Source organism: Octopus sinensis, linkage group LG10 (genome assembly GCF_006345805.1).
Source record: "Octopus sinensis linkage group LG10, ASM634580v1, whole genome shotgun sequence".
Taxonomy (NCBI): Eukaryota; Metazoa; Mollusca; class Cephalopoda; order Octopoda; family Octopodidae; genus Octopus; species Octopus sinensis.
The window spans coordinates 23,826,488-23,852,002 of record NC_043006.1 but is presented as its reverse complement, the minus strand read 5'-3'; the positions used below and the strand labels follow the sequence as shown (position 1 = coordinate 23,852,002).

The following is a 25,515-nucleotide window of genomic DNA, read 5'->3' as shown; positions in this document are numbered from 1 at the left end:
ACTTAGTGGTTTGGCAAAAGAGAACCGATAGAATAAGTACTAGTCTTACAAAGAATAAATTCTGGGGTTGATTTGCTCAACTAAAGGCAGTGCGCCAACATGGCTGCAGTCAAATGACTGAAACAAATAAAAGAATTATTATTATTATTATTATTATTATTATTATTATTATTATGATTATTATTATTATTATTATTATTAAGGTGGCGAGCTGGCAGAATCGTTAGCATGCTGGATGAATTGCTCAGTGGTATTTCGCCTGTCACTATGCTCTGAGTTCAAGTTCCACCAAGGTCAACTTTGCCTTTGATCCTTTCGGGGTCAATAAATGAAGTACCAGTGAAACATTTGAAGATTGATGTACATTGACTAGTCCCTTCCCACAAAATTTCAGGCCTTGTGCATATAGTAGAAAGGATTATTATTATTATTATTATATTATTATTATTATTATTATTATTATTATTAAAGCAGTGAGCTGGCAGAATCATTAGAGCGCTGGACGAAACTCAGTGGTATTTTGCCCCTCGCTATGTTCTGAGTTCAAATTACGCCAAGGTTAACTTTACGTTTCATCCTTTCATGGCTGATAAAATAAGTACCAGTTATGCACTGGGGTTGATGTAATCGACTTGATCCCTTCCCCCAAATTTGAAGCCCATTATTAATAATATTAAGGTGGCGAGCTGGCAGAATCGTTAGCGGTATTTTGCTCGTCACTATGTTCTGAGTTCAAATTCTCCTGAGGTTGACTTTGCCTTTCATCCTTTCGGGGGTCGATTAAATAAGTACCAGTTACACACTGGGGTTGATATAATTGACTAAAATTATTTATATCTATGTAAAGGCAGAACCGTTAGCATGTTGGGCGCAATGCGTAGCGGTATTTAGCTTGTTGCTATATTCTGAGGTTGGCTTCGCCTTTCATCCTTTCAGTGTTGATTAAATAAGTACTAGTTATGCACTGGGGTCGATGTAATCGACTTAATCCCTTCCCCCAAATTTGAATCCTTGTTTTTCCAGTAGAAAAGATTATTATCATTATTAAGGTGGTGGGCTGGTAGAATCGTTAGCATGTTGGATGAAATGCTTAGCAGTATTTTGCCTTTCATCCTATGGGGACGATAAATTGAGTACCAGTGAAACATTGGGATCAATGTAATTGATCCCTGCAAAATTTCAGGCCTTGTGCCTATAGTAGAAAGGATTATTATTATCATCATCATTATTAGTTTCACCTTAGGAGGTATTGTTTTCAGTCGTGTTTGTTTGGTTGTCTGTCCATGGACAAGGTATCTCAGGAACCGCTGGATGGATTCGGATAACACACTTTCAGGGATGTTTGGCCTTGTGACTGGCATGAACTGATTAGATTATGGGATCAATCTGGTGCCAGGCAAGGATTCTGGATTACTGTTCCTAATTTTTACTTAATTTTTGAGAGAGCAGTCAGGTTCATTTTTAGTATTCTAATTTGTGGGAGCATTCGAGTTTATTTCAGATATTCCCATTTTAAAAATCATCTCTGGCTAATCGTTGAGAGGACGTTTGCGTTGCCTTGGCAGAGGTTTGTGCTCTCTGAGTGCTCTTATTATTATTATTATTATTATAATATATATATATATATATATGTAAATCAAAAAGAGAGAAAAAAAAGGAGTTTAAAAAAATCCAGGTAGATATCAATAAAGCACTGTTTTAAATAAATTTGGTTAATTATATCAAACAATCATACAAATGAATGCAAGTAGAATACACATCAAACAGGTGTTGGTTTATTGATATCCCTGTAATTTAGTGGTTTGGCATAAGAGACTAATAAAATAAGCAGCAGGCTTTAAAGGAAGAAAGTTCTGGGGTCTATTCATTTGACTAAAAATATTCTTCAAGGCAGTGCTCCAGCATGGCCACAGTCTAATGATTGAAATGAGTAAGAGAGAAAAGCTGCAGTGTCTGCCTGTGCGAATGTTGATCTTATGGTGGTTTTATCATCTTTTCCTCTTCCTCCTTGTCCTCGACCACTCATTCCGGTGCCCTTGCCACTGCTGCCACCTGTCTGCACTAAATTATTAATCCACAAGGGCCATGTGTTTGTGTGTATATGTATTGGTAGCTTCTGTGTGTGTGTGTGTGTGTGTGTGTGTGTGTGTGTGTGTGTTATCAAGTCACCATCTAAGTCGTCACAGTGTTCAAAAGGCAAATCAATCTGGTGAAATTTAATTATCCACTAGACACATACACACTCACATATACACACACGCATGCACATACACACACATACACACTCACATACACACACACGCACACACTGTCTTTTTTTATGTATAATCATAGATGTGCATGTGTGTGTGATTGTATCTAAAATAACGTGTGTGTGTATTATATATAGTAATCCTTTAACTATTGTGGGTGTTATGCTCCACCCCCACCCTCCACGATAGGTGAAAATCCGCAAAGTAGAAACAGTGCTGTATATGTTTTTTTTTATTATCTTTATAATTTTAATATATTTATTTTATTATAAATGCAAAACAACACCACAGAGGAATCGACATAATCGACATAATAAACTGTGATAGGTGAACCACGATATCGGAGGGATTACTGTGCCATTGTTAACACTTTTCTTTGATATATATCATCATCATCATCGTCGTCGTCGTTTACCGTCCGCTTTCCATGCTAGCATGGGTTGGACGGTTCAACTGGGGTCTGGGAAGCCAGAAGGCTGCACCAGGCCCAGTCTGATCTGGCAGTGTTTCTACAGCTGGATGCCCTTCCTAACGCCAACCACTCCGTGAGTGTAGTGGGTGCTTTTTACGTGCCAGACGAGGCTGGCAAACGGCCACGATCGGATGGTGCTTTTTACGTGCCACCGGCACGGAGGCCAGTCAGGGCGGCGCTGGCCACGGCCATGTTCGAATGGTTCTCTTACGTGCCTCCGGCACTGGTATCACAACTACAAATTCCATTGATGTTGATCGATTACGATTTTGATTTTCACTTGCCTCAACAGGTCTTCACAAGTGGAGTTTTGTGTCCCAAGAAAGAAGGAATGCATAAGAGAAGTATGTTACGTATGCTTTGGAGAACAAACACCATTTATTTCATATCGAACAGCAGTTTTATATACCTGCCTCGAATTGGCAGAGTGCTCTTTTAATAATTGACCAAAGTATAACTAACCATTCTTTGGTTAAGCAAAGGGTGTAACCCTTACATTGTCGTTCAACTGTATGACGTGCTGCTGAGGTGAATGCCTAGATTTTTAGCTGTCCCTTTATCTGTTACTGTTATTTAAGAGTGAGCTGGCAGAATTGTTAATGTGCAGAAAGAAATGCCACCAGGCATTTCTTCTGACTTTGTGCTCTGGGTTCAAATTCTGCCAGGGCCAACTTTGCCTTTCACCTTTTCAGGGTGAGTGAAAGTACTCAGTTGGACACTGGAGTTGATGTAATTGACTAACCCCTTAGCTGACAAATTGTTGGCCTTGTGACAAAATTAGAGAGAATTATTTGCATCACATGCGCATGTGTACACACACACACACACTCTCTAATTTAATTTTCAAGATAACTTAATTGAAAAGAGGAATGGCATTTGGTTATGCCAGTGCCCCCGACTGGCTCCTGTGCTGGTGGCATGTAAAAAGTGCCCACTACACTCTTAGAGTAGTTGGCATTAGGAAGGGCATCAAGCTGTAGAAACATTGCTAGATTAGATTGGAGCTTAGTGCAGCTGCTGCCTTTCCAGGCCTCAGTCAAACCGTCCAACCCATGCCAGCATGGAAAACGGACATTAAACGATGATGATGATGAAGGCAAATTCAAAAACATTATGCAAACCACCCATTTTCTTTCCACATGGACAAATATAATGCAGTTAAGTTAGCTAGCCATGTATGGAATTTGAAGACCATCTCCACTCTACATACAATTAAATGGAGAATCATGGAGAAATCTAAGCCATATGTTAATGTCTCTAAGAAATGCAAATTATGTATAGCAGAAAGATTTCATATTCTTCTTAGATCCAATAATTCCTACACACTGCTTAATTCCAGGTCTGAAATATATATATTTCATTTAGTGAAAGATAAATATCATTTAATGCACATGTTATTTTATAATAACAGCTACAAATAATTCCTAACCAAAGAGTCACTGACATTTTGTATAATGTGCCTTGTGTCTCCAGCAGGGCGGCGTCATTGAAGGCTAAAACGAAGCGCATTGTGAATATATATATATATATATATATATATATATATATATCATCTAATGTGTACAGTATTTAAGATAAGAGCTTCCAATAATTTCTTGTCATAGCGACACTGTGATTATGCAGATTTACATAATGTGTTTTGTGTCTCCAAATAATCTTCGGGCTCATAGCACTTGGTTCTATTTGAAAGCCAGTAGACTTGAAGATTGTCTGGAAACACAAGGCACATTATAGAAATTTGTCTAATGTCAGTGTCTCTTTGGTTAGGAATTATTTGTAGCTATTATTATAAAATAACATGTGCATTAAATGATATTTATCTTTCACTAAATGAAATACATTTTTTTTTTTTGTTGATCTTACCTTAATAGATCAATAAATTTATGTGTGTGTGTGTGTGTGTATGACTTCATTATCAAGTACAACCTGGAGTTGCTACCTCCTTCTTTTTAAAACTCATAGCGAAACAAGCCGGTTACCTTGAACTATTTCTACCTATCAACAGGTGTTGGAAGTAAATGTTCAATGGGTGACTATGGTGGTAGTAGTAGGAGTTATTTAACCCTATACCTGCTCTAATCCAGTAAATCTATAGCCAAAAATGTTCCATCTGTGACCATGTTTTGTTTTTTTGTCAGACATTGCATATCTAGGAGTACATTATTTAATGTGTTTTGCCTCCCCTCAAAATATGCTATGATTTGAGTTAGATTTTGCTGCCTTTTCTTACAGGATGGGCAGCTGCATACAGGCTCCCTCATTGGGTTGTAGTGGTGTTAGTACTTTGTGGTGGTAATTATGGTAATGGTGGTGGGAGTGGTGGCCGAACAAAAGGTGTAAACTGTATCTCATATTTATCATGGATACAGATATATGCACACACACACACACATGCGTACATGTATGTATATACTGGTGTGGCCCCTGACCATGTCAATTTCTGTAAAGCTGTCCAACCCATGCCAGCATGTAAAATGGATGTTAAATGTTGATGATATACACACACACACATGCACAAACACATTTGTGTGTTTAAGCAGCTTACTTCCCAACAACATGGTTTGGGGTTCAGCCCCAGTGTTGCACCTTGGGCATGTGTCTTCCAATATAGCGTTGGTGCAACCAAAGCCTTCTGAGTGGACTTGGTAAATAGAAACTGAAAGAAGCCCATTGTGTATATGTGTAAATGCATATGCACATGCATTGTGTGTGTGTGTCTTTGAGTCTCCTTGTCATGACATCACATGACAGCTGTAAACAAGTTCCACCAACATACAAGCAGTGTCCTTTGTTTCCATAATTCTATGGAAGCACGTTCAGCCATGAGCAAATGTTACCTTGCTTTGAAACAGGTATGGTTTATGGTTTGGTGCCTTAGAAAGTCAGCTTTGGTGGATGCCAAAATGTATGTGTGTCTGTTTTTGTTTTCATTTGCACTTCTTTGAAAACCACAGGCTTCGAGTGGTGATGCCGTTGTCAGTTTTCCTGTCAACAAGTTTTAATGTTTGCTTTGTGTAAAATAAAAGGTCCTTTACTTGGTAAACAAGTAAGAGTTAGTGACAGGAAGGGTATTCAACTACAGAAACGACCTGTCTGTAATGTATTCATCTAACCTATGCTAGCCTAGAAAATCTATAATAATTAAACTTTGTCAGGCAATTATTATATCTCAGTGACATGTAAAGATCCTACTTTTATTCCTTTACCTGCGCCTACTGTATTTTTCAGACCAAATTTTACAGCCCATGTCCCACCAAAACCATAGGTTGACTTACCATAATGACTCTGAAGGACCGAAAACTTGGTGTGAAATTGCTGCAGATTATGGAAAGATAGTCACAATGTCTAAATGTTTACGCTACATACTGTGTTCATTTGCGTGCTGGAAAATATGGTCGTTGACTTACAGACACCACCTACTTGTGATGTGGACATCTTAGATATTGTGTCTTTAGTTGAACAGTGGCTGAGGAGGTGATTTGTCTGAAAGGTCACTGAATCTTTTAGATGTCTCATGAAGTAACTTATGGTTAATATTACATATTGTCTTTAAGGGGTATATTTCAGGTTGGCTTTTCCCTGTTTTGTTGATTCAAATGGGCATAGCACCAACTACCTCTTGAGTTCTTTTGCACTCTGCTGGTGACAAAGAGCCTCTCGCTCAGCGTAAAAGGTAGACTGTATGACGCATGTGTATGAACATCCATGCTATATGGCAGTGAAACATGGGCCGTGACTGCTGAGGACATGCGTATGCTCGCAAGGAATGAAGCCAGTATGCTCCACTGGATGTGTAATGTCAGTGTGCATGCAAGACAGTGTAAGTGCCCTGGTGTGCAAGAGAGACGACTGCGCTGGTATGGTCATATGGTGAGAATGGATGAGGATAGCTGTGTTAAAAAGTGCCACACCTGTTGAAGAGGTAGACTCATGAAGACCTGAAATGAGGTGGTGAAGCACGACCTTCGAACAGTAGGCCTCACTGAGGCAATGACTAGTGACTGTGTCCTTTGGAAATATGCTGTGTGTGAGAAGACCCAGCAAGCCAAGTGAGACCATAATCCATGGCCTATGCCAGGGGTGTAACCAGCCCACTTATGTGTACCTTTCCTTCATTGGACACTAAACTCTGCTTGCGAAGATCTGTTGAGGCAAGTGAAATCGAAATCAAATTCGATGACTGGCATCCATGCTAGTGGAGCACTAAGAGCACCATCCGAGCATGTTCATTGCCAGAGCAGCTGACTGGCTTCTGTGCCGGTGGCATGTAAAAAGCACCATTCGAGTGTGATCATTACCAACCTCGCCTTAGTGGCTCTTGAACCAGTGGCACGTGAAAAAAACATTCGAGCGTGGTCATTGCCAGTGCTGCTGGACTGGCTCCTGTGCAGGTGGCATGTAAAAAACACCATTTGAGCATGGCCATTGCCAGTACCACCTGACTGGCCCTCATGCCGGTAGCACGTAAAAGCACTCACTAGACTCTCTGAGTGGTTGGCGTTAGGAAGACCATCCAGCTGTAGAAACTCTGCCAGATCAGATTGGAGCCTGGTGCAGCCATCTGGTTCGCCAAGCGTCAGTCAAATCGTAGAACCCATGCTAGCATGGAAAGCGGACGTTAAACGATGATGATGATGTGTGTGTATACATATTTTTTTATTATTAATCTGCAAAAGCTACAGATTGTCTTGGGCTAACAGTTTCATGTTGATGCACTCTGTAGCTTCTACTGATTAACAACGAAATATACATACACACGCACACATATATATAAAACATCAAAGTATTGACAACAAATACAACTGCATAATTAACATGTTGGTTTCAATAACTAGGCTAAAACTGATTGCCTGTCAGGATTTATCAATACCTTTGGTAATTTTGCTGTCACAATTGCAGTCAGGTGTTGCAACAACGAATACAACAGATATTCTAACACTCCCTGTCAATTCATCTCTATTCATCTATCTCTTCATTTGCCTTCCCACCTCTGTGTATGTATGTGTGTGTGTGTAGTTACTATAAATTTTTCTATTTTTCTAATAATTTTTCTATGCATCTGCCCCTGTCTGTCTGACTGTCCATAAGGTGTTATTTCTGTCTGCCTGTCTTGAATACATTGGCAAACCACTTCCAGTTGACTGATACTTTATTTTATCAAGGGTAGGGGGTGACTGGGGTTCAGGGTACCGTTTATCTAAATGGGGTGTTGAACCACATACCACTTGTATGTTTCATGTTTGACTTGGTTTCTATGGCTTGATGCCCTCCTTAACACCAACTATGTGTTTATGTAAGCACTCATTACCTGTATGTATTCTGTTCTACTACTGATTTATTATAACTTTATATGTTATCTATACTACTTATATCAGTGGAACTGGTGTTCTCATCTTGATTGTTGATATTTCACTACTCTTCAACTGATGATGTATTCTCCAGCCATCTTCAAGTGTCTTGTGTTGAACTTGGTCGTTGTATCTAAACCTGAAAATATTTATGAAGGACATGTAATTTACTGATGCCACAAAGTTCAGCATTTAAATGGAGATCGGATACAACAACCAAGTTCACCACAAAACACCTGAAGAAGGCTGGAGAATACAACTGCTGAAATGTAGTGAAATCAGCAATCAGGATGAGGACACCAGTTTGACTGATGTATACATAATATAAATAACTCCATATGTGCTTGATAAAAAGTAAGCTATTGCTGTCTTGTGTCTCAGAACTCATGTGACTGGTCACCCAATTTCCATGTGTTTAAGTGATGGAGATCACGACATTTCCTCTGAACATAACCCCCATGTATCAAAGGGTCATTCATTTACTACTGACTGAACTGGAACTATATGAAATGAAGTATTTTGCTCAAGGATAGAACATCATTTCCTTGGTCAGGAAGTGAAACTATGATCTTAAGATCGTGAATGCCCTAACCAACAGGCATGTACCTTCCCATGTGTTTAATGTCCACATGTATTTTGTACTACTATAATTTAACTACTATAACAACCACTGTTATAACCAGGGCTGTAGAGTCAAAACAAAAAACTTTGACTCTGATTCCTCTACTATTGGCGACTCTGCCTCCTCTTTATGTAATTAAGTGATTGTGGTCGACATATCTCATAAAGCATATGTATATGCTTGTACTTTGAGTAGGCCTATATGTTATAACTGGTTTATATTAAAGAATATATTGTGAGTCAGAGTCGGTATAGTTTTACCAACTCCATGACTCCGCAACTCTCCGGCTTGGTGACTTTCTAACTCCCCAACTTGGCAACTCGCCCACTCTCTGACCCGGCTACTCTCTGACCCAGCAACTCTCCAACCTGGCGACCCTCCGACCTGGCAACCCTCCGACCCAGTGACCCTCTGACTTGGCGGCCCTCTGACTTGGCGACTATCCAACTCCACGACTCTGACTCCTCAGCCCTGGTTATAACTACCATTTTCTAACTTATGTTGCCATGTATTTATATGTGATGAGTGGATGCAGTTTTATTACTGTTTGGTTTCTGTCCAACTGGTTTTATTTCTCTTATATAATTTGTCTCTTCATTAGTGTAAATGGCGTGGTGTTGAAGAGAACTGGGTGAACATTTAATGGACTTCACAGTATAGCTGTGTAGTTAAGAGATTTGCTTACCAACCATGTGATTTCTTGTTCAGTCCCACTTCATGGCACCTTGGGCAAGTGTCTTTATAGCCCTGGGCTAACCAAGTCCTTGTGAATGGATTTGGTAGATGGAAAGAGAAGCCCATTGTACATATGCATCTATATATGTATGTGTGTCTGTTTGTCTTCCATCACCACTTGACATCCAATGTTGGTATGTTTACACCCCCATAACTTAGTGGTTTGAGAAAAGATACTGGCAAAATAAGTATGAGGCTTTAAAAAAAAATGTTCTGGGGCCAATTTATTTGACTAAAAAATTCTTCAAGATGGTGCTCTATCATGGCCACAGCTTAATGACTGAAAAATGTAGAAGATAAAACACTTGGACTTAACTAATTTGGGTAGATTATGAGATGCCAGTGCGAATGTTGAAGTAAGCAAGCAAACAAACGGGGTAAAAACAGCAGCACTTAATTTCTTGGTGGTTGGATATACTGAATAAGCAGGCTGTGTGTGTGCGTGTGGTACTATCATGCATTGCACCGAATCAAGATAAAACAAAGATCTTTATAAAACCTTTGACCTTTGGAATTTTGTTGTCGTTACTGATCTTCTTAATTAATGTTGTGACCTACTAATGAAAAAAAAAAACCCCTGGGAATTAAGATTGTTGTTGTTGTTATAAATGTGATTACTTCATTCATTGCCACTTCCCCTCCATTACTCCCATTGCTGGCATCATCATCATCATCATTCCTTATAGTTTGTATGATGGGATGGTGGTAGAAAAAAAAAGAAGATTAACAGTTGAAGGTTAGCGTTTCTGCTGTTGCTGCTGTTTTTTCAGGAGTTACAAGTGAGAATCAAGCTTTTAGAAACAATAATAATAATAATAATTTTACTATAGTTTCAAGGCCTGAAATTTTGGGTGGGGTACAGTTGCTTACATCAACCCCAGTACTCAACTGGTATTTGTTTCATCAACCCTGAAAGATGAAAAGTAAAGTTGACCTCAGCAGAATTTGAACTTGGAATGTAAAGATGAATGAAATGATATGAAACATTTTGCCCAATGTGCTAATGATTCTGCCAGTTTGCCACCTTTATATTATTAATAATGGTAATAATAATCCTTTCTACTGGAGGCACAGGGCTTCAAACTTGGGGGAAGCGATCAAGTCAATTACATTGACCCCAGTGTGTAACTGGTACTTATTTAATCAACCACAAAAGGATGAAAGGTAAAGTTAACCTTGGTGCAATTTGAACTCAGAATGTAGCTATGGGCAAAATACCACTCAGAGTTTCGTCCAGTGTGCTAATGATTCTGCCACATCGTTGATTAATAATGATGATGATGATGATAATAATAATAATACAAATAATAATAATAATGATTTCTTTATTAAGTACTAAGGGCTTACAATGAGATTGGGGAGATTACAATAGAATGTAGAATTATACGAAAGTGTGTGAACAGGAAAATAACAGTAATAATAAATTTGAACAATGAATAATTCCCCCAAAGAGGGAGAATTCCATGGGCTCCTCTGGGTGAAACCTCATAAAACCATAGTTATAATAATATTAAGGGAGTACGAATGACAATGGAATGCATCTAGAAAGTTCCCCTCTAATGTACAAGTCTGGGTAAGATTGTTTATGGAAGACCAGCAGTCTCCCATGTCCACCAGCCTCCCCTCTTCACACCACCGGGGGGGGGGGAGTGGCATTGATGGTGCTTTTTATGTGCCACTAATAAATAGTGGACCGACACAGTCAGTGATGTCAGTCAGTGAGGTACGGAAGTTTGGGCTAGTCCCGTAGAGATGACGAAATACATTGTGAAAATGAGGGACATAAGTTTCCATTCAGCAAATCCACTCCCAAGACAAAGTGTGCTATGCAGTGGGACTGAACTTGAAACCATGCAGTTGGGAAGCAAGCTCCTTAGTGACACAAGAAGCGTGTCTATACCTAATAGCCACAATCATTCAATTTAAAAACAAACAAAAAAAAAGTTTTTTAGTCTCTTTAATTAGGCAGCAACATAATCACACCCTCTTGTGTGCACACACATGTACACACACTTGCAACTGTCCTGTATACACGTATACATGCATATGCATGCACACATGTACACAGTTCTGACACTTTTATTGTGTTTGCTCCTGTTAATTTTATTGCTTGGTGATGTTGGTAGTTATTGGGTGCAATTGGTTGTTGTGTGGGTGGGGATTTGTTTAGCCTCTGATCTGGAGCACTGGGGTGGAGGCTATAATCAAAGAACCATTCTATTGAGGACATTATTCATACTATGTCTCCTTTGTAACCCTTTCTTTAAAAAATAAGACTGTAGGGTGTAGTTTAAGAGATTAAGCTGCTGTTTCTAGCAGGTTAAATGGCTGCCCTCCTCCTCCTCTTCCTCTGTTTTAACATCCACTTTTCCATGCTGGCATGGGTTGGATGGAGTGTGTTGAGGTGGATTTTTCTACAACTAGATGTGCCCTTTCCATAGCCAATCCTCACCTGTTTCCAAGTCCTGTGGCTATCTAATGGCAACTTGTTTCATAGGTGCAGGAGTGGCTCTGTGGTAAGTAGCTTGTTTATCAACTACATGGTTCCAGGTTCACTCTTACTGCATGGCACCTTGGGCAAATGTCTTTTACTATAGCCTCGGGACAACCAAAGCCTTGATTGGATTTGGTAGGCGGAAACTGAAAGAAGCTCATCATACGTGTGTGTGTGTGTGTGTGTGTGTATATGTTTGTCTCCCTATCACTGCTTGGCAACTGATGTTGGTGTGTTTACATCTCCATAACTTAGCGGTTCGGCAAAAATGACCGATATACTAAGTACTAAGATTACAAAGAATAAGTCCTGTGGTTGATTTGTTTGACTAAAAAGGCAGTGCTCCAGCATGGCCGCAGTCAAATGTCTGAAATGAATAAAAGAATATCTTTCCCTTTTTCTCTCAAAACAAAATAGGGCTTGATTTTATGTGTTGGCTGCTTTTTCTAGCAGGTTGAGTGACCACATAGTTACTCCTTCATTTGGCTCACGATGCCAGTAGCTGTATTGATATCGCAGATGATGTTGATGGTAATTGGTGGTTGTTGGTTATGGTGCTGGTTGGAGGTTTACTAGTTATGGTTAGTTTAGTCTGTTGGTTTTAATATTTTGCTGTCGGGATGTCAAATCATCAGATTTATAAACAAGCTTTTTGTTTCATTATTGACTCAAAAACCCGCTCTCAGCTTAACAAGAACCTTCAAGAACAGGCAAGTTCATTTGTCGTTTGATTAAGTTCATTAGTTTTACAGTTGGCTTCAGGTAATTTTTGCTAATACTTCACACACACATACACTCCTCTCTCTCTCTCTTTCTCTTCCCTTCCCCCCTCTCTCTCACACACACTCATATACACCCTTATTGCTTGGTTGGGGTGTGATGTCATCAGAATTATAATGTATTATTTCCCCGTTCTGGATGTGTGTGTATGTGTGTTTTTATATTTGTAGTGATCTATTTTGTGCATGTGTATATGTGAGTGTTTTTTGTGTAAGAGCTTGTGTGTATGTATGTGTGCAGTTGTGCATGTGTGTGTGTGTGTGTGTGTGTGTGTGTATGTGTATATATATATATATATATATATATGATGGACTCTCCCATCATTAGACAACGTATGAGGGTTCGACAATTTCATACTGAACAGCCACACCAATGATTTTTGTTTATAGGGGTCAAATGTTTGTGTAGACCTAAGCTCACTCCCCCCATCAGATCGACATCAACTGTACAGGTGCAACTGGGTGCCACATGTCAGATGTCAAAATGATCACAGATCAACGTGAAATGAAGTGCTTTGCAAAGAACGCAACACAATGCTCGGTCTGGGAATTGAACCCATGAACTCACAGTCATGAGTGCAACACTCTAACCACCAAGCCATGTGCCTTCACAGATGATATTGATATATCTACACACGCACACACACACTGCTGTCTCCTGCATCAAAATAAAAATCAAATGGAAATTGTAGTTGGACAGCTCAACAGGAGCTGACAAGCCACATGACTGCATCAAAGTCCTATGTCAGCTTTGGTATGATCTCTCCGGCTTCCCTGCCAGTGGCATGTAAAAAGCACCATCCAAACATGGCTGGTGCCGGTGGCACGTAAAAATCACCGACCGATCGTGGCCAGTTCCAGCCTTCTCTGGCCCCTCTGCCGGTGGCACGTAAAAGGCACCCACTACACTCATGGAATGGTTGGTGTTAGGAAGGGCATCCAGCTGTAGAAACACTGGCAGATCAGACTGAAGCCTGGTGTGGCCTCCTGGCTTCCCAGACCCTGGTCGAACCGTCCAACCCATGCTAGCATGGAAAATGGACATTAAACGATGATGAGGATGATGATGATGGCTTGGTGGTTAGAGTATTGGGCTCACAATCACGAGGTAGAGAGTTCGATCCCCACACTGGGCTGTGTTGTGGTCTTGAGCAAGACACTTTATTTCACATTGCTCCAATTCACTCAGCTGCAGAAGTGAGTTGCAATGTCATTGGTGCCAAGCTGTATTGGCCATTGGACAACATGGGTGGTGTAGAGAGGAGTGGTTGGTATGTGTGGTCTTCCATAACCAACTTTGCCCAGACTTGTTTCTTGGAGGGGAACTTTCTAGTTGCAATCCCATGGTCATTCATGACCAAAGGAAGTCTTTATGTATATATAAAACTTTATCTAGTTGTGTCCAACTCAATGACCTGTCCCCATAGTTATTAACTCTGGTAATGTTTGTTCTCTTTTGTGATGGAATGTTTAAGTATGATGCTGTTCTTCCTTCCACTTCATAAAATAGATGATGATACAGATTATTTATTTACTTATTTGCCACAAAGCTAACACAAATACAAAACATTAAAAATTCACCAGCAAAGATGAGATACTTAAGGAAATGTACCAAAATTCCTCATTTGTGCAAAAGGAACAGTGCATATAACCTCATATACATATGTCTGTCCATTGGTTTACCTACCTATCTATCTGTCTGTCTGTCTGTCTACCTTGCTGTCTGTCTACCTTGCTGTCTGTCTACCTTGCTGTCTGTCTGTCTCCATCCATCCATTTCAGTACACACACACACACACACATACACTCTCTCTCTCTGTCACCAAAAGTCACAGTGGTCTATATAAATAATGTTTGTATCCATTTATCTACACACATAGGTGGTGCTCCAGCATGGCCACATTCAACTGACAAACAAGTAAAATCATAGAATCATTAAAGCATACCTGTGTGTATATGTATGCACACACAGACAGACAGACACACACACACACACACACACACACACACACACAAGCATATGAATTTTTCTTAGTGTAGGTTGGGTTGTGTCTCTTCCTGTAATACCTTTAGCTTTGTCTTTTATTCCCCAGAATGCTCTTTCTAACCCCTCCCCCTGTCATGTCTCACCCCCTCCTCCCAACCCTTCCCTATTTAGCAAAGAAAATGACAAAAACAACAACAATAACGCCAATATTAATAACAATATTTCCTCTTCTACACCCAGCAAAAAGAAAAAAAACAAACAAAAACAAAACGAAAAAAAAAAAAGAAAAAGAAAATAATGAATGTTTGAATTAGAAAACCATAACAATAACAGAACAAAACCGCCCTGACCAGAAGTCTTTGAATGGAATAAATAAATAAATAAATAAATAGGACCAAATGTTTGACAAGCTTTAGAATACATATGACCAACTGGAAACAAAAGCTAAAATACTTCATACCTTTCCCAGTATGTCCAGATGTATGTATTATATATGTATATACAAGACTTTCTTTACCAACCTGTCGGTCATTTCTGATATATATATATACATACATGTACATACATACAGAACAATCAAGAAACCAAGCAAACATCAATGAATCAATATACCTTTTGGTCTTATCAACATATGTATATAGATATAGGTATGTGTGTCTATGTATAGATATATGTGTGTGTATGTATAGGTATGTGTGTGTATGTATATATATATATGTGTGTGTGTATATAAATATATATATGTATGTATATATATATATGTGTGTATATATATGTATATATATATGTGTGTGTGTATATTGTATATATATATGTGTATATATACATATATGTATGTATATATATATGTATATGTATGTGTGTATATATGTATGTGTGTGTGTGTGTGTATATATGTATGTATGTCTGTATATATATGTATATATACATATATGTATATATATATATGTATATTTGTGTGTGTGTATATATATATATATATATAACCCATGCTAGCATGGAAAACGGACGTTAAACGATGATGATGATGATGATGATTGGGGGAGAATTCACGAAAAAAACAAAAGACGAAGACAGGTGGTGTAGAAAACAAACAGATGTATTAGTATAATGCTCAGGAATTGAAAAAGTCTTATATTTCGAGCCTGTGCTCTTCCACAGAAAGGAACACAGAAAGAAACAAAGAGAGAAAAAAAATAATGTGTAGTGGCTACTGATCTATCATGGTGACTGCTGGACAGAAGGGTCATACAGGAGAGCGAAGAAGTAGGGGAGATAACAAAGTAAAGGTGATCCCAAAACAAAGGTGCGCGTGAAAGAGGGCTGGTGGTCTTGATGTGTGTGTATGTGTAGGTGTGAAAATGTGGGGATGGGAATTATTCAGTGCTGGTGTGTGGGTGGTGTGTGTTGTGATGTGATGTGTAGTGTGGTGTGGTGTGATGTTGTCAGGTGGGGGAGGCGAGACTGAGGAAAGCACAGGTGGGGTGTGGTGTAGGCTAAGGGTTGTGGTATAGGGGTAGGCAGAGGGTGGGAGTAGAGGAGAGCGATTGGGATCACGTGGATGAGGAAGGCATGATCCAGAGAGTGGACAGCATGCTGTGAGCAGTGGTGTCAAATGGACGCCTGACAGACTGGTCGGTCAAGGTGATATATATATTACATGAGTAAGATGCAACCTTTCATGTGCATATTGCTAAATTGGCAATGAAATGTAGGCAGCTGACCGGATGGATTCTTAGAACTTTTAGAACAAGAGACCAGGAAACCATGATGGTCCTCTGGAGGACATTTCTCCTAAGCCATTTTGACTATTGTTCTCAGCTATGGTCACCAACCAGTGTCAAATTAATCTTAGAACTTGAGGCAATCCAACAAAGCTACACGAAGAAGATAGCCTCTATGCAGCATATAAGCTATTGGGAAAGACTCAAGAGATTAAGACTCTATTTCTTAGAGCGTAGGCGAGAAAGATATGCCATAATATCTGGAAGATCCTGGCAGGACTTGTCCCAAACTTTGGCATTGAGAGTTACACAAATACTAGAACTGGGTGCCATTGCATAGTGCCAAGGACTCCAAATTTGCCATCAAGATGTAGTACAAGATACTGCAATAGCTTGGGCTTCAGAGGTGCACTGCTCTTCAATATCCTCCCGAAGGACCTGAGAGACCTGCATGGGGTGGATGCAGGTGTCTTCAAAATAAAGGTGGACCTCTTCCTGTCAGGTGTCCCAGATGAACCAACTTCATGGCAGGAGGTGCAGATGAAGGCAGCTGCATCAAATTCTCTCATGCACCAAATGTCAATTGCTAAAAAAGCATTCATGAAGTAAAATTATGTACCAACACCAAATGGCAGTGCCCAGCATGGCCACAGCTTGTGAGCTGAAACTAGATGAAATAAATGAAATAATATATATATATATATATATATATATATGAATAAAAAATGGAGTTAACGCAGGTTTAAACAAGTATTTTTACTTTCTACACATGTTTCGAAAATTCCACTGATACTATTCAAAAGAATAAATGGTATAAACAATGCAATCTTCTCTTCAGGAAAGGGAAAAAAACGAAACTCGTCAATATGACATTTTAGCAAAAAATGATAGATTTGTATAGCGATAGACAGAACGCTATTAATATTGTTTAAAAAAACGTTATATGATATAACGTCATAAGTAGCTAACAGAAAGAGTAGGGATATTAATAGTGAATGTTAAATATAAAGGAAATTAAAGTTTAAATTATATATAATGATAGAGACTACTTATATGCACTAAATGTATGTTTCTGCCAATGCTTACATCTGTATGCTCATTCTATAACCGTGTTTACTAGAGTATTTTTAGAAAAAATAATGAAAAATAGCTCAGAATTGCAGAGAAGACAGAATTTCTTGCCTTTGTCATATGGTATCGAAATTGAAAGGATCAACCATTCTAAATGAAATTGTTCATTGTGGTCTTTTAAATCCCAAATCAGTTTGCTGAGACCGGTACTATTCCGTTTATTTCTATCCCTAAATGTTGAGTAATGGATAGAAATTCTTTTAGATAACTCTAACGATGTGCTTCCAATGTAAAATCGTACTTTATTACGAGTACTGATTATACACTGGTATATAGAATTTTTAATCTTAGAGTTACTTGACATAAATTTAATTCTATTGGAATTGACTTCAGATACAATAACCTTGTTATTAATATTTCTAGAGGGTTGGATGGTATTAGCTAAATTAATGTTAGTATTAGTAAATGTATTAATATTTAACAGTTTGTTATTATGAGAGGATATAATTTGCAAGGATATAATTTTTTGTGTTAGAAAAACCTATCCTAACCTTATGTGAATTAATTAAAGAGTAATATCTAGAATTGTTTGGAAAATTCCTAGCAATAGCTTGACGAAACAGCAGTGGGAGATTAGATTTAATTTGTCTCCCGTAAGGAATTATTAACCAAATATTTTTACTAGTATTCATAGCGTAATTACTTTTGAAGGTGTTATATTTACTTATAGATCGATAATAGGGGATTAAATAAGGGTTATCTGCCTTCATTCGCTTTGTATCGGTGCGTAAGTTATGTTTGTTATCAATAATTCTCTTATCTACATTATTGAATTTACAATTAGACTGAGCAGAATCAATGTAGAAAATTTTATCTGTATAACCTGCTTTGATTAAGGCAGAGTTATAGAATTCAGCGTTATTATTGAAAATATCAACATTAGCAGATAATTTAGATAATCTAAATGAAATATTCTTAACTAAATTCTTAGAAATTGCTCCAGGATGATTACTAAATTTGCTAATGTACTTAAGATTGGTCAACGGTTTATGATATGGGAAGTAAGAGTCACTGTGTAAATTAAGCGTAATATCTAAAAAGTTGGCCTTCGTCAGATCGTCATCAAAAACGATTTTTAAGCCCATTCTACTGAAAAAATTAACTAAACTATTCTTAACCCTTTGTACCTTTTGGTTGGAAACATTTTGGAGGTAAAGTAAACAATCATCATGATATAGACCTCCATAAATGTTAGGGAACTCTTCAGCCATTTCAAAAAGAATATATATACAGACCAAATCAGCTATCTGTGCTGAATCAGAACTTCCCATTGGTATATCGAAACTATCTGGTGTGTCTTTACGGACCCACAACTTATCATCAAATTTAATAATAGTTCTTCTGGCTGCCAACACAACATTAATTTCTTCTCGGGTGAGACCAGCTTTGTTATGAGCAAGCCAAAGTGCCTTATTAAGTACTATCGGATTAATAGACGAATAAAAATTGGAAATATCAAACTGGATAAACTTAGTACTCACCTTACTGTTAATAGACCTAAACCAGTCAACTACTTCAAATGAATTAGTCCATAAACTAAGTTTTAATGTTTTGATTAAATTAGGAATATATTTATCTAGTATATTTTTACTAAGGATACCGATGTCAGAGCTAGAAGGGCAGATGAGCCTTAATGATGGGTTAGTAAAAAAATTTGGTTTGTGATCCTTCAAAATGAACCGAAGTTGCTTAGGAACAAGTGGTTCTGTCTTCATTTGTAGGTTATATTTCTCCATGATTTTCATAGCCTCAATGTTGGCTTTCTTAAGTATTGTTAACAAGGTAAAAATACACTCATCTATTTATATATATATATATGTGTGTGTGTGTGTGTGTGTGTGTGGTGTGTGTGTGTGTGTGTGTGTGTGTGTGTGTATGTATGTATGTATGTACAGGGTGTTTCAAAAGACGCCATACATTTGAACAATTTATTTTTTATAACAGTTTTTATATTTAACTGTTTCTTATTAAAAAAATTAATTTTCCCCCATGTATGGTGACTTTTGAATCACCCTGTATATATACATATATGTGTATGTATATATATATATATATATATATATATATGTTTATGTGTATATGTATATATATATTATATATATATATATATATATATAATATATATATATAAAATTTTCAAAAAATTTTAGCAGTGGCCAGCATTTTAAAAAATACCTTTTAAGGTGAAAATTATAAACAGCTTTTGAATAAGGGTAAAAGAAAGAAATTTCTATGTCAAATATGCTAAGAATAGACTTTAAATCATCAATAACCACATATAATTTATTCATCACTATAAGCACTACAATTAATTATATGTGGTTATTGACTATTTAAAGTCTATTCTTGGCATATTTGGCATAGAAATTTTTTCTTTTTTCCCTTATTTATAAGTTGTATATTTTTGTAGATATATAAGTATGTATATATATATTTATGTATGTATGTATATGTATATATATATATATATATAATATATTTGTGTTTTATGTTGTTACTTGTGGAATAGTTACATTGTATTGTTTATATTAGTGATGGGCAGGTGTTGCTATATGGTAAGGAGTTTGCTTCTCAACATCATGGATCTGGGTTCAGTCTCGCTATGTGGTATCTTGGGAAAATGTTATGTATTATAGCCTTGGGCTGACCAAAGCCTTGTGAGTAGATTTGGTAGACTGAAACTCAAAGAAGCCCATTGTCAAAAATAGAAAATACTAAGATAATTTTATAGTGAATCTTTCAGTACCGGTTTCGGTCATATATATATAGATCATATTATATATATATATATATATAATACGATCTATATATATATGACTGAAACCGGTACTGAAAGATTCACTATAAAATTATCTTAGTATTTTCTATTTTTGACTTGTTTTTTCATATATATCAACTCGTGTGTTCCTTTCCACCCTTATACATATATATATATATAATATATATATATATAATATATATATATATATATATATTTATTTATTTATATACTACATATGTGGAAAACCGGTGTGTTTGTTTGTGGCATTGTTAGCTAACTCCTCCTACATCGTTTTATTGATTTTGATGAAACTTGATACATAAGTAGAACTCATGCCTGGAAATCTCATGACATACTTAGATTGTTGAAAATATCGATAATACGGCCTCTGGAAGGGACCTTTATATCAACTTCTTATAACTATTTTTTTAAACACCGAAGTGAAATAACCCATAGCACCAGTACAATATTTTTAAACACTCAAGGGAAATAACCCATTTCATTGTTTATGTTTGATTACTTTGAATATTGAATTTTTTTGTGTGTCCTATTTCTAATTTTTGCAGACAATATCACTTTTATACTTTATTGTCACTTGAGTAGAACTCATGTCTGGAAACCTTGTGACATACTTAGATTGTTGAAAAAAAATCGATAATAGGGCCCTCCCAATCGATCCTTCTATCTACTACATATTACCAATGTTTTATTTAAACAACCCAAGGGAAATAGCCCATACCACCTGCAAATTCTAGCGAAGCGATCAATATTTGATTCTCATGATCAGCTGACCTAATTCTGTATTTCACTACTCAGAGTTTTGAACTGCTAAGCATTACTATTGCACTTCCTTAATTTGAATCTTACACATTAAAGACTTCATTCATACATTTCTATACATACATAGTTTTTTGAATGCCCATTACTCCGATAATTCTGCATTTTTACAGTTGTACTTTTTCCATGACAGTTGATAAATTTTTTATTCCTCAACGTATTTGTAGTGGCTTCATGCAGGCATAGTGTGGATTTGATCCTCGATTGTTAAATTTCGCTTAACACTTCAACTGCTTTTTTCATGCTAAAACAATAGTTTTTCTGTGAATGACAACAGTTATACATTTCCCAGATGCCTTCGCTAAGCAAAATAATGTCTTTGTCTCTTGCCAACCTCCGCCAACCTCTCTCACTAACCTCTGAAAACCTCTCTCGCCAACCTCTAACAATCAATCTCTCACTCCTCCAGCTGACAGTTTTTTTACTTTTTCGTGACGGAAAATACACCTCTTGTGGCATCTTATATCAGAGTAATAAGGTGTTTCAATAGAACATCTTAACCCCTGGGAGTTACCGGTTACACCAGCTAGTATATATGTATATATGTGTCTGTGTTTGTCCTTCCACCATCACTTGACAACCGATGTTGGTATGTTTACATCCCCGTAACTTTGTGGTTCGGCATAAAAATTGATAGAATAAGTACTAAGCTTACAAAGAATAAATCCTGGGGTCATTTGTTCGACTAAAGGCAGTGCTCCAGTATGGCCGCAGTCAAATGACTGAAACATGTAAAAGAACAAAAGAAAAAATATATATCTATACAATGTGTGTGTGTGTGTGTGTAAAAGCCTTTGTGTCTGTTCCCCATCCCACCCCCTTGCTTAGCAGTTGGTGTTGGTGTGTTTACATCCCCATAACTTAGTGGTTTGGTAAAAGAGACTGATGGACTAAGTACCAAATTTTAAAGAAAAATGTAGTGGGGTTGATTTATTCGACTAACATTTCTTCAAGGTGATACCCCAGCATGGTTGAAGGTATTTTTGTGATAGTTATTACTGTCTTCACGAAAACTGTTTCCATGTCCACACCAATCCTGTATTGCTTTCCTTTCCGATAAGGGCTGGAGTGGATTTTTAATTACTTCAACTGTAATGTTGTTATCTACCCATCAGTGTTGCTGGCCTACCATTCCATATGTGCCCCTCCGTCCTCAACGTTCATTGATGTTGCTAATGCTATTGTTGTTTTCATTGCCGAGATTTTAAGATGGAAGAAAGAGGGTGTGCGATGTTCTGTGCATGGCTCTTTGTCAGAAAGAGTAAAGAGGAAAATGTTCAGAGAGAAGGGAAAGAAAAGTCCCGAGAATAGCACATGTGTCATTACAGGAATGAAAAATAACTCACATGCAAACACATACACAGGGGCACACATAGGGGCACACACAGGGGCACACACAGGGGCACACACACAGACACACATCTTATCATCATTATCATTCTAGCATCCATTTTCCCATGCTTGTATAGGTCAGATGGAGTTTATTCAGGTAGATTTTCTATGTCTGGATGCCCTTCCTGTCGCCAACCCTCACCTGTTTTCCAGCAAGGTAATATTTCCCCTCCATAGCCAGACATGCTTTTCACAGAATATTTATAATGAATAACACTGCTTGTATGACAAGCTATTCTCGGACTTGTCTCATTTACAACTATCACATGATGTGAGTACAAGGACACACAAAACACACACTTACATCCATCCATCCATCCATCCATCCACATGCACACACACACACACGCACACACACACACACACACACACACACATGATGGGCTTCTTTCAGGTTTTATCCACCAATCCACTTGCAAAGCTTGCTTTAGTCGGCCTGGGGTTATTAGCAGATACTTACCCCGGGTGTCATACCATGGTACTGAACTCAGAACCATGTGATTGGGAAGCTAACTTCCTACGACACAGCTGAAATTACACACACACTCACACACACATGTATATATGTTGTATGAGAGAGTAGCAGGAAGCAGGGTGTTGGTATTTCATTTATTTCCTATCCACGATCGATTCAACGATTGATAATCAAGTTCGATTAATAATCACAATTTACAAAATATGTTTGATGAGATTGGTCAAGGACTGCTTCATCAGGCAGAAACCTGGGGCTCATCGCCATATACCTCCATCTTTGCTCTATTTCTTGCTTGTCTTCCATACTCCACTGGATATTGGATATACTACAAAATCACTGTTTACGATGTATATATATCTCTATGTGCACGCACGCACGCACTCTCTTTTTCTCTTTGAGAGTGATATGATGCTTGAACAACTTCCTCATAACAGGTTGTTTGGAAGTGTTTTAAAATATAACCTGATAGACGTGTGTGTGTGTGTGTATGTACATGCATTTGTATTTATCAATGTGTGTGTATATATGCATATATGTAGTATTTATTTATTTATTTATTTATATATATATATATATATATATATATATATACACACCCACACTCATGTATATACATGTGTATATATTTGCATATATACAAACCTATATTTGTTTGTGTGTGTGTGTATGTATATATATGATGATGATGATATATATATATATATATGTGTGTGTGTGTGTGTGTGGTCGCGGCCTTCGGGCTAAAACATTTTTAAGGATTTATATCTGTATATATATATATATATATATATATATATATAGTGACTGGCTTCCGTGCCGGTGGCACGTTAAAAGCACCAACCGATTGGGGCCGCTGCCAGACTCCCCTGGCACCTGTGCCGGTGGCACGTAAAAAGCACCCACTACACTCGCGAGTGTTGGCGTTAGGAAGGGCATCCAGCTGTAGAAACACTGCCAGATCAGACTGGAGCCTGTGCAGCCTCCTGGCTTCCCAGACCCCGTGAACCGTCCAACCCGTGCTAGCGTAGAAAACGGATGTTAAACGATGATGATGATGATGGTTGTTTACTCTTATGCGGAGTTTGACCACCTCCTGTACCTACAGCTTAGAACCGTCATGGCATCTGATGTGGCTTTTTAAACCAGACAATGTTTTGAAAAGGTACCCACATAGATTGCATATCCAATCTGCATCACACATATACACACACATGAGCTTATGGTTCTATATATATATATATATATATATATATACACACTTATGCAGAGGGTGTGTAATATGTCAATATACCTGTTTGAGCTTGGCTAAAATAGTTTTTTGTTTTTTCCATATATCTATGGAGATACTTGTGTGTGTGTGTGTGTGTGTGCGTAGGCGGCAGAGTATATTCTATTGTTTTATGTCGGTTTGCTTATCATGTGTATATTTCCATTTAGTAGTCGTAGTAGTAGTAATAATAGCAGAAGCAGTCGTTGCTTAGTCCCAGGTGAATCCTGATGGAATACACCTGTGACCAAATGTGTCGCAGCTATGCACACCTTGTCATTTCTCTCAGGTATTGCAGCTTAGTGATTTTCCTACCATGTGGCTGTGTGGTTAAGAAGCTTGCTCGGTAACCCACATAGTTCTGAGTTCAATCGCACTGTGCAGCACCCTGGACAATTGTCTTCTACTGTATTCCTGAGCTGACCAATACCTTGTGAATGATTTTGGTAGGTGGAAACTGTGTGGAAGCCCATATATGTTTGTTTGTGTGTGTGTATGTACACACACACGCACACACACACACACACACACACACACACACACACACACACAGAGGCATGGTTGTGTTAAGAAGCTTGTTTTGCAATCACTTGATTTCAGGTTCAGTCTCACTTCATGGTTCACTGGGCAAGTGTCTCGTATTATAGCCCCAGGCTTACTAATACCTTGTAAGTGGATTTGATTGTCAGAAACTGTGCAGAAGCTTGTCATGTATGTATGTGTGTGTGTGTACTCTACCATTCCATTTTTTGAGTCAGCAAATTGTGTGATTTGAAGGGAATTTGACTGCTTTTTCTAGCAAATAGACATCCATGTAAAAGTCCTGTCTTTGTCTCCAGGAGTTTCTACATTGGTTCTGTGTGTGTGCGTGTGCGTGTGTATTTGTAATTAAAGCTCCCCTTGCTATCCTGCTAATTTTCTAATTTTACCAGACCGATTCTGTGTTGCCGTAGCAACATGACAACATGAAAGGAGAGTGAAACAGTTGAAACCTGCTTCTTTTATAACATGTTGTATTTTATGTCCTGCGTTTTGTGAGCAATAACTGTTTTGGTTTCTAACAGCATGAGTGTGACCAAACACACACACACACACACACATATGTCACGCTGTTGGTTATGGCAACGAGTGTTCCATTTGATCTCATCAATGGAACAGCTCGTTTGTGAAATTAACGTGTAAATGGCTGAGCACTCCACAGACACGCAAACTCTTCATGTCGTTCTCAGAGAGGTTCAG

General features: G+C 37.9%; 1 protein-coding gene across 10 annotated transcripts in view; it reads left to right on the top strand.

Moving 5' to 3' along the window:
- Nucleotides 1-25,515, top strand: part of LOC118760840 (golgin subfamily B member 1-like) — a 276,733-nt gene that overhangs the window by 132,606 nt on the left and 118,612 nt on the right. The gene's annotated exons all lie outside the window — the stretch shown is intronic.